Raw genomic sequence first — 9887 nt, 5'->3', positions numbered from 1 at the left:
GCAGTTCAAAGAGTAATGATATGAAGCATATTAAGTCTAGGTTCAAATTCCTCAGGTCAATGTGACTTTCCATTGGTTTCTAAGGTCCAACTCAGTTAAAATACAGTAAAATCAACATTAAATGTAAATTAAATGGAGAATACATATTCATTTGATTTAATGCTTGTCCTGCAGTGATGAAATATAGGTGTGTTTAGCTTAAACATTCTCAGATTACAATTGGCTCATTTATCCCCCCTCTTCTCCCCTCTAACTATTCCCCAGGTCTTTGCAGTAAATGAAAATGTCTTCTCAGTCACCTTACCTGGTAACATAAATGTAAAATAAAATAAAATATTGATTGATTTACATATGCAGAGTAGGACTATTGGTCGTAGAATTATCTAGGAACAAGGCAGGGGCTTCCCCTATTAGCTTATGTGTTTTGATCATGGAGTATAGCGTTTTGGGGATCAGAGTAATTGACACATACATCATGGCAGCTTGACCTTGTATTAACTTTTGAGTTGATAGAAGAAGCTCCATATTATGGATGTTAGGTACTGTAGTAAAGCTATAATCCTATGAATCTTTATATACAGTATATTGGCCCGACTTTTATGATTTCCTTCGAGGGTTGTTATTGTCATTTGTGAAGACTGAAGAATCAAATCAAATCAAATCAAAATGTGTTAGTCACATGCGGGGGGGGCGGGGGCCGTCAGGAGGTCCAGGATCCAGTTGCAGAGTGAAGTGTTTAGTCCCAGGGTCCTTGATTTTATTGATGAGCTTTGAGGGCACTATGGTGTTGAACGCTGAGCTGTAGTCGATGAACAGCATTCTCACATAGGTGAGTAGGTAGTTACAGAAGTTAAAGACGCAGACAGATGGACAGAAAGAAGACAGTTGGTGAACAAGAGAAGATGATGGGAATAAAGGTGACAACATGAAGACAAATCATTTGAAGATAAAGGGGAGGAGACAAAAATAAAAAAACAGAGTCGGGTTGGGCCGGCAAGCAGTAATGCCATATACCAGTTGTGGTTTATTACTCGAGTCATTCATACTGTGAATTTTTTATAAACTTACAGTTGAAGGTATAATGTTTTTATGGATTTACAATGCTGCTATCTGTCGTTGGACGAATGCTGACTTGCGTCTTTCAAAAGCCACTTTAGAGGGTTGCCAGGGTGATGACGCTTACTGGCGGCCATGTTGGAAGACCACCACATCAATTCTTCTGTCAACAACAGCTGAGTGGCTACCCCAAGCTGTATGACAGGAATGGGAAGTCATTGCCAAAGACCTGGCACAGCAGCTGTGGCACTGTTAAACAAGAATGGAATTGGAGGAGGCACGGATGGTCTCATCCTTCCTGGAGAGGAGCGAACAGGGAGTTGACCTGACCTCCACTCCACATGGACCTGACCTATCTGCCTTTCTTTCCCAATCTGCACCTCTGGTACAGCATGGCACACAGTCCACGGAGGCTCCCGAGGTCAACAGCCAACACGGAGCACGGGGGACAGGCCACTCCGCCAACGCCCTCTATGCCAGTGACACAAGTTAGCATACCTCCATCTAGACAAAGCACCACTCCTTCACCTGAGTTGGAGGCATGCATGGCCACGCAGTCATGGGTGAACAGGTTAGTACAGGAAGGGGCTGAGCACGCACTCTTGTGAGGCCACAATGTTGAGGATCAGCGAAGTGGAGATGTCGTTTCCTATCTTCACCAGCTGGGGGGGGCGGCCCGTCAGGAAGTCCAAGACCCAGTTGCACAGGGCGGGGTTCAGATCCACAGCCTCAAGCTTAATGATGAGCTATGGTGTTGAATGCTGAGCTGTAGTCAATGAACAGCATTGTAAATATGTATTCCTCTTGTCTAGATGGGAAAGGGCAGTGTGATTGCAATTTTTTATAAAATTGAAAAAACATCTGTTTTTCCTTTGCCTTCATGTGGTATTCTGTGTAGATTGATGAGAAAGACAAACAATTTAATTCCTTTTATAGTGAGGCTGTAACGCAACAAAATCTGGAAAAAGTCAAGGGGTCTGAATATTTCCGAATGCAATAGGTGGACATTTATGATTTCCTTTCTCTTTGATGGTACGGCAACTGGTCCGCCCACAACCGTAAGGCTCTCCAGAGGGTAGTGAGGTCTGCTCCGCCCACAACCGTAAGGCTCTCCAGAGGGTAGTGAGGTCTGCTCCGCCCACAACCGTAAGGCTCTCCAGAGGGTAGTGAGGTCTGCTCCGCCCACAACCGTAAGGCTCTCCAGAGGGTAGTGAGGTCTGCTCCGCCCACAACCGTAAGGCTCTCCAGAGGGTAGTGAGGTCTGCTCCGCCCACAACCGTAAGGCTCTCCAGAGGGTAGTGAGGTCTGCTCCGCCCACAACCGTAAGGCTCTCCAGAGGGTAGTGAGGTCTGCTCCGCCCACAACCGTAAGGCTCTCCAGAGGGTAGTGAGGTCTGCTCCGCCCACAACCGTAAGGCTCTCCAGAGGGTAGTGAGGTCTGCTCCGCCCACAACCGTAAGGCTCTCCAGAGGGTAGTGAGGTCTGCTCCGCCCACAACCGTAAGGCTCTCCAGAGGGTAGTGAGGTCTGCTCCGCCCACAACCGTAAGGCTCTCCAGAGGGTAGTGAGGTCTGCTCCGCCCACAACCGTAAGGCTCTCCAGAGGGTAGTGAGGTCTGCTCCGCCCACAACCGTAAGGCTCTCCAGAGGGTAGTGAGGTCTGCTCCGCCCACAACCGTAAGGCTCTCCACAGGGTAGTGAGGTCTGCTCCGCCCACAACCGTAAGGCTCTCCAGAGGGTAGTGAGGTCTGCTCCGCCCACAACCGTAAGGCTCTCCAGAGGGTAGTGAGGTCTGCTCCGCCCACAACCGTAAGGCTCTCCAGAGGGTAGTGAGGTCTGCTCCGCCCACAACCGTAAGGCTCTCCAGAGGGTAGTGAGGTCTGCTCCGCCCACAACCGTAAGGCTCTCCAGAGGGTAGTGAGGTCTGCTCCGCCCACAACCGTAAGGCTCTCCAGAGGGTAGTGAGGTCTGCTCCGCCCACAACCGTAAGGCTCTCCAGAGGGTAGTGAGGTCTGCTCCGCCCACAACCGTAAGGCTCTCCAGAGGGTAGTGAGGTCTGCTCCGCCCACAACCGTAAGGCTCTCCAGAGGGTAGTGAGGTCTGCTCCGCCCACAACCGTAAGGCTCTCCAGAGGGTAGTGAGGTCTGCTCCGCCCACAACCGTAAGGCTCTCCAGAGGGTAGTGAGGTCTGCTCCGCCCACAACCGTAAGGCTCTCCAGAGGGTAGTGAGGTCTGCTCCGCCCACAACCGTAAGGCTCTCCAGAGGGTAGTGAGGTCTGCTCCGCCCACAACCGTAAGGCTCTCCAGAGGGTAGTGAGGTCTGCTCCGCCCACAACCGTAAGGCTCTCCAGAGGGTAGTGAGGTCTGCTCCGCCCACAACCGTAAGGCTCTCCAGAGGGTAGTGAGGTCTGCTCCGCCCACAACCGTAAGGCTCTCCAGAGGGTAGTGAGGTCTGCTCCGCCCACAACCGTAAGGCTCTCCAGAGGGTAGTGAGGTCTGCTCCGCCCACAACCGTAAGGCTCTCCAGAGGGTAGTGAGGTCTGCTCCGCCCACAACCGTAAGGCTCTCCAGAGGGTAGTGAGGTCTGCTCCGCCCATAACCGTAAGGCTCTCCAGAGGGTAGTGAGGTCTGCTCCGCCCACAACCGTAAGGCTCTCCAGAGGGTAGTGAGGTCTGCTCCGCCCACAACCGTAAGGCTCTCCAGAGGGTAGTGAGGTCTGCTCCGCCCATAACCGTAAGGCTCTCCAGAGGGTAGTGAGGTCTGCTCCGCCCACAACCGTAAGGCTCTCCAGAGGGTAGTGAGGTCTGCTCCGCCCACAACCGTAAGGCTCTCCAGAGGGTAGTGAGGTCTGCTCCGCCCACAACCGTAAGGCTCTCCAGAGGGTAGTGAGGTCTGCTCCGCCCATAACCGTAAGGCTCTCCAGAGGGTAGTGAGGTCTGCTCCGCCCATAACCGTAAGGCTCTCCAGAGGGTAGTGAGGTCTGCTCCGCCCACAACCGTAAGGCTCTCCAGAGGGTAGTGAGGTCTGCTCCGCCCACAACCGTAAGGCTCTCCAGAGGGTAGTGAGGTCTGCTCCGCCCATAACCGTAAGGCTCTCCAGAGGGTAGTGAGGTCTGCTCCGCCCACAACCGTAAGGCTCTCCAGAGGGTAGTGAGGTCTGCTCCGCCCACAACCGTAAGGCTCTCCAGAGGGTAGTGAGGTCTGCTCCGCCCATAACCGTAAGGCTCTCCAGAGGGTAGTGAGGTCTGCTCCGCCCACAACCGTAAGGCTCTCCAGAGGGTAGTGAGGTCTGCTCCGCCCACAACCGTAAGGCTCTCCAGAGGGTAGTGAGGTCTGCTCCGCCCACAACCGTAAGGCTCTCCAGAGGGTAGTGAGGTCTGCTCCGCCCATAACCGTAAGGCTCTCCAGAGGGTAGTGAGGTCTGCTCCGCCCACAACCGTAAGGCTCTCCAGAGGGTAGTGAGGTCTGCTCCGCCCATAACCGTAAGGCTCTCCAGAGGGTAGTGAGGTCTGCTCCGCCCACAACCGTAAGGCTCTCCAGAGGGTAGTGAGGTCTGCTCCGCCCACAACCGTAAGGCTCTCCAGAGGGTAGTGAGGTCTGCTCCGCCCATAACCGTAAGGCTCTCCAGAGGGTAGTGAGGTCTGCTCCGCCCACAACCGTAAGGCTCTCCAGAGGGTAGTGAGGTCTGCTCCGCCCACAACCGTAAGGCTCTCCAGAGGGTAGTGAGGTCTGCTCCGCCCACAACCGTAAGGCTCTCCAGAGGGTAGTGAGGTCTGCTCCGCCCATAACCGTAAGGCTCTCCAGAGGGTAGTGAGGTCTGCTCCGCCCATAACCGTAAGGCTCTCCAGAGGGTAGTGAGGTCTGCACAACGCATCACCGTGGGCAAACTACCTGCCCCACCCGATGTCACAGGAAGGCCAAAAAGATAATCAAGGACAACCACCCGAGCCACTGCCTGTTCACCCCGCTATCATCCAGAAGGCGAGGTCAGTACAGGTGCATCAAAGCTGGGACCGAGAGACTGAAAAAGAGCTTCTATCTCAAGGCCATCAGACTGTTAAACAGCCATCACTAACATTGAGTGGCTGCTGCCAACACACTGACTCAAATCTCTAGCCACTTTAATAATAAAACATTGGATGTAATACATGTATCACTAGCCACTTTAAATAACGCCACTTTATATAATGTTTACATACCCTACATTACTCATCTCATATGTATATACTGTACTCTATACCATCTACTGCATCTTGCCTATGCCGTTCGGCCATCCCTCATTCATATATCTCTATATGTACATATTCTTATTCATTCCTTTACACTTGTGTGTGTATAAGGTAGTTGTTGTGAAATTGTTAGATTACTTGTTAGATATTACTGCACGGTTGGAACTAGAAGCACAAGCATTTCTCTACACTTGCATTAACATCTGCTAACCATGTGTATGTGGCAAATAACATTTGATTTGATTTGAAGCCACCCTAGTCATAGACTGTTCTCTCTGCTACCACACGGCAAGCAGGTACAGGAGCGCCAAGTCTATTTTTGTTCCTCTTTTATCTTTTACTTTAATTTATTCAGTGAATATTTATTTTCTTAACCCTTATTTTTCTTAAACATTGTTGGTTAAGGACTAAGCATTTCACTGTAAGGTGAAACACCTGTTGTATTCGGCGCATGTGACAAATAATATTGCATTTTATTTTTATAATGAAGTCAACAAACATAAAGACAAAGAATGTGAAGAAAGGGAGGAGACAAAAATAAAAATTTGAGCGGTATATCATTTCTGGTTTATTACTCGAGTCATTCATACTGTACATTTTTATATACTTACAGTTGAAGGTATAAAGTTTTTATGGATTTACTATGCTGTTATCTGTCGTTGCTGGAATGCTGACTTGCCTCTTTTCAAAGTTAGTATTACTTAATTCTTTCAATGTGTCATTATGCTCATATGATCACATATCACATGTCAGAATTATTTTTTTATGTAGTTTTACGAAAGTTCAATCCGGTGGGCTGGTCTGAGTGCTCATCGTCATTCAGTATAACATGATTCCCTTTGTTTCCTTTTCTACAGGCGCAGTGGGAATGAATACAAAACATATCATCATCAGTGTCACGGTCGTCATCGTGAAAATGACTGGACCAAAGCGCAGCGTGGTGAGCGTACATTTTCTCTTTATTTATAAAAATGTCGCCAACAAAACAAGAAAGAAAGAAACGACCGTGAAGCTTACAAGGGCTGTAGTGCCACTAACAAAGACAACTACCCACAATAACAAAAGAGAAAAAGGCTACCTAAGTATGATTCCCAATCAGAGACAACGATAGACAACTGTCCCTGATTGAGAACCACACCCCGGCCAAAACATAGAAACAGAAAAACATAGAAATTAAGAAACTAGAATGCCCACCCTAGTCACACCCTGGCCTAACCAAAATAGAGAAATAAAACATCTCTCTAAAAGTCAGGGCGTGACAATCATAGTGGGAATGTTTCTTCTCCTCTTTCCAATGTACGGAATGTTGTTCAGCAACATTTTTCGAATAACGGGCTTTCCGTGTTGTTTAAGTCATTTCAGACGCCGAAAGGGTCGATTTTAATACATTTTAGACGAAGGCTGCAATGTAAGAAAAATGTGGAGAAAAAAAAAAATCACGGGGTCTGAATACTTTCCAAATGCACTGTGTAATATACACAGGATAGACTTCACCGTTCAATTTAAAATGCTTACTGGCAGCAATCTCATTCTCTCATCAAGTCTATTTGAATCACGTTTCTTCCAGGTGTCCTACTCTTTCCTCTTACCGTGTCGTTCTGTTTCCTCTCCCCTCGCCACCACTCTCCTCGTATCTCTTATCAATTATATTTGAATGTAGGGAACGCCATGTAACACCTGAAACACAACCAAAACAAACAAACAAAATGCATCCCAAAAAGTTTGAAGAGTCACAAGTTTGAGGTAATCATTGCGTGGTAGGAATATGGGACCAAATATTAACCTTTTGACTATTTTAATACACATATACGTGAATATGTCCCAATACTTTTGGTCCCCTAAATTGGGGTGAGTACGTACAAAAAGTGCTGACATTTCTAAACGGTTCACCCGATATGGATGAAAATACCTTCAAATTAAAGCTGACAGTCAGGCACTTTAACCTCACAGGCATTGTATCGTTTCAGAGTACAGAGCCAAAACAACAAAACTATTGTCACTGTCCCAATAATCAACTGAGAACTGTGACTTTCAGCTTCAGTTATGTTGCCTGTAGCCTATTCATGTTAATTATCATTCTAATCATTTCTTTCATTGTTACAGGTGAAGTTTCTAAGAACTGAGTTACATCTAGCCCAAACTGATTCGGGGAAATGCATCTCTATGCAAGCTTCAAACCTCCTACCCATCTAACAACGGTTGGTCCCACAGTCACCAACCTCTGTTTGCAAATGAAAGCTACCCAGCAATGGATTCGACCTCTGTGTTTCCCTTACTGCTGGCGGGGCCAAGGTTAATTTGGAACCTGCGTGTCCTGTTTTAGCACTCAGCACTTCATAACACTTTTACTCAAGTGCCTTTTCACGGTTGGTTTTACAGTTTCTATGGATTATCAGGCAGATTATGCCTGATAACGTCGAGATCTCGTTATGTGTTAGACAGTTGGCCCTCCGAGTACAGGTTTACTACGGTGATTCCCAGCCGTGTACTTTTAGGGGATTTTCAGGCTCAGTGGTCTGCAGTTCATTGACCTTACGTTACTCTATAGTGGGCCTCAACTCATAGGCCTAGCCAAAGCACACTAGGTGATTCACAGTATTTCAGGCAACTATTAGGTCTGGTTGCTTTGTCTCGTGCCACTTTTGCCCATTCATATTCAATCAGCATGACTGATACTAAGCTACGTTCTATCCTATAGCGTATGCTCGCAGCCCTCAGACAAAGCGGTTTCCCTCCGCGTTGACAACGTCTCAGTGGGTTTCCTATCACTTTTATTCCTTCAGGTGATTTAGTTGTTTTCTAATCCGGTCTTTTCAACCTTAATCACTATATAGCTTCACTCTTAAGCTAAATCAGGTTCCCCCGAGGGGGGGGTACTATCATAATAACTCATAATAACTCATAATAACTCGCATTGACACTCAATAAAAATCCATTCTCTTGCTTTAAATGTTAATATATCTTCACGCATGACCCCGTTCTGCTCCTCATCATCGTTCTCTATTCATCCCTCTTCTTCAACCCCCCCGATCTGCTTTTACTTCTCTTCTTTCTTAATATAAAAGGTGTTCTCTTTCGTCTCAACCATCTCAGCTGGTGACTCGTTTCGAACTGGATCAACAACCACAGCAGCCGCACTAGGCGCTTACACCTCATATGTTAGACCCAATCCATTGGTAATCCTCTCAGGTCAATGGGGCGGCAGGGTATCCTAGTGGTTAGAGCAGTTGGACTAGTAACCGGAAGGTTGTAAATTCAAACCCCCGAGCTGACAAGGTACAAATCTGTCGTTCTGCCCCTGAACAAGGCAGTTAAACCCACTGTTCCTATGACTGTGCCGTCATTGAAAATAAGAATTTGTTTTTAACTGACTTTTCCTGGTTAAATAAAGGTCAAATAATGTAACAATTTTGAAGCATTCACAGGCCGGCATAGAGTCAGACACTTTATCATGTGTCCCTATTGTTTCATACTCCATGCATGATATGGTTCAAATCACAGTACAGCATAGGTGGTGTTGTTCTATGGCTAAACACATCAGCAAATGTTTGATTCGGGCACTCAGTGCGCCATACTTTATTAAAACATTTAATATGATACTTTCCGTTACAGAAAAATCTCACTTTTGTTATTTTCCTTGCATGCATCTCTTTTTTTTTTTTTACCTCAAATTAATAATTGATTTCAATATTTAGATCCAATTGTTGTTTAGTGGCGTCCCCTGTCCTGCGCCTGACTCCTTCACCGAGACGCACCTTATCACATTTTATTTGACCAGGCAAGTCAGTTAAGAACAAATTCTTATTTTCGATGACGGCCCTAGGAACAGTGGGGTTAACTGCCTTGTTCAGGGGGCAGAACGACAGATTTGTACCTTGTCAGCTCGGGGGTTTGAACTTGCAACTTTCCAGTTACTAGACCAACGCTAACCATGAGGCTACCCTGCCGCCTCGTAAGTAACTTACATAAATTCCACCCTCGCTCTCCAGAAACTAGGTTACCGGTCATGCTCTGCTACACCTCATATGTCTGGCCCAAGCCCAATCTATTGGCTATCCTCTAAGCTCAATGGTCCTTTTACCATAGCTAGCCATGGCTACATTAGTTGGCAAGTGTCCAATTACACTCATGCATATAGCTGCAGGGGCCCTTCATTATTGTATTTGCAAAGCACTCAGCAGGTCTGAACTGGACGGAGACTTTTAAAGACTGGGACTTTTCCCGCATTTCGGCACTATTGGGTTCAACAGCTAGCGTTTCATGTTAATCATACATATCACATTACGTGGTTGGGTACATGTTGTCGTGACTTTACTTTCGTTAATCTGATGACTGTTACTTATTTAGTCCACTTACTATGTTTAATTGTTACCCGATTAAATGAATCATGTAACAATTAACTCATTAGGAATTTGTGGCACAACGGAAGAGTTTATTTAACTTCATTGGGATAGGGGGCAGCATTTTCACTTTTGGATGAAAAGCGTGCCCAGAGTAAACGGCCTGCTACTCAGTCCCAGATGCTAGTATATGCATATTATTAGTAGTATTGGATAGAAAACCCTCTGAAGTTTCTAAAATTGTTTGAATGATGTCTGTGAGTATA

Source organism: Oncorhynchus mykiss, chromosome 11, assembly GCF_057628025.1.
Source record: "Oncorhynchus mykiss isolate SJ-2025 chromosome 11, ASM5762802v1, whole genome shotgun sequence".
Classification (NCBI taxonomy): Eukaryota; Metazoa; Chordata; class Actinopteri; order Salmoniformes; family Salmonidae; genus Oncorhynchus; species Oncorhynchus mykiss.
Note: the sequence above shows the minus strand (reverse complement) of the source record.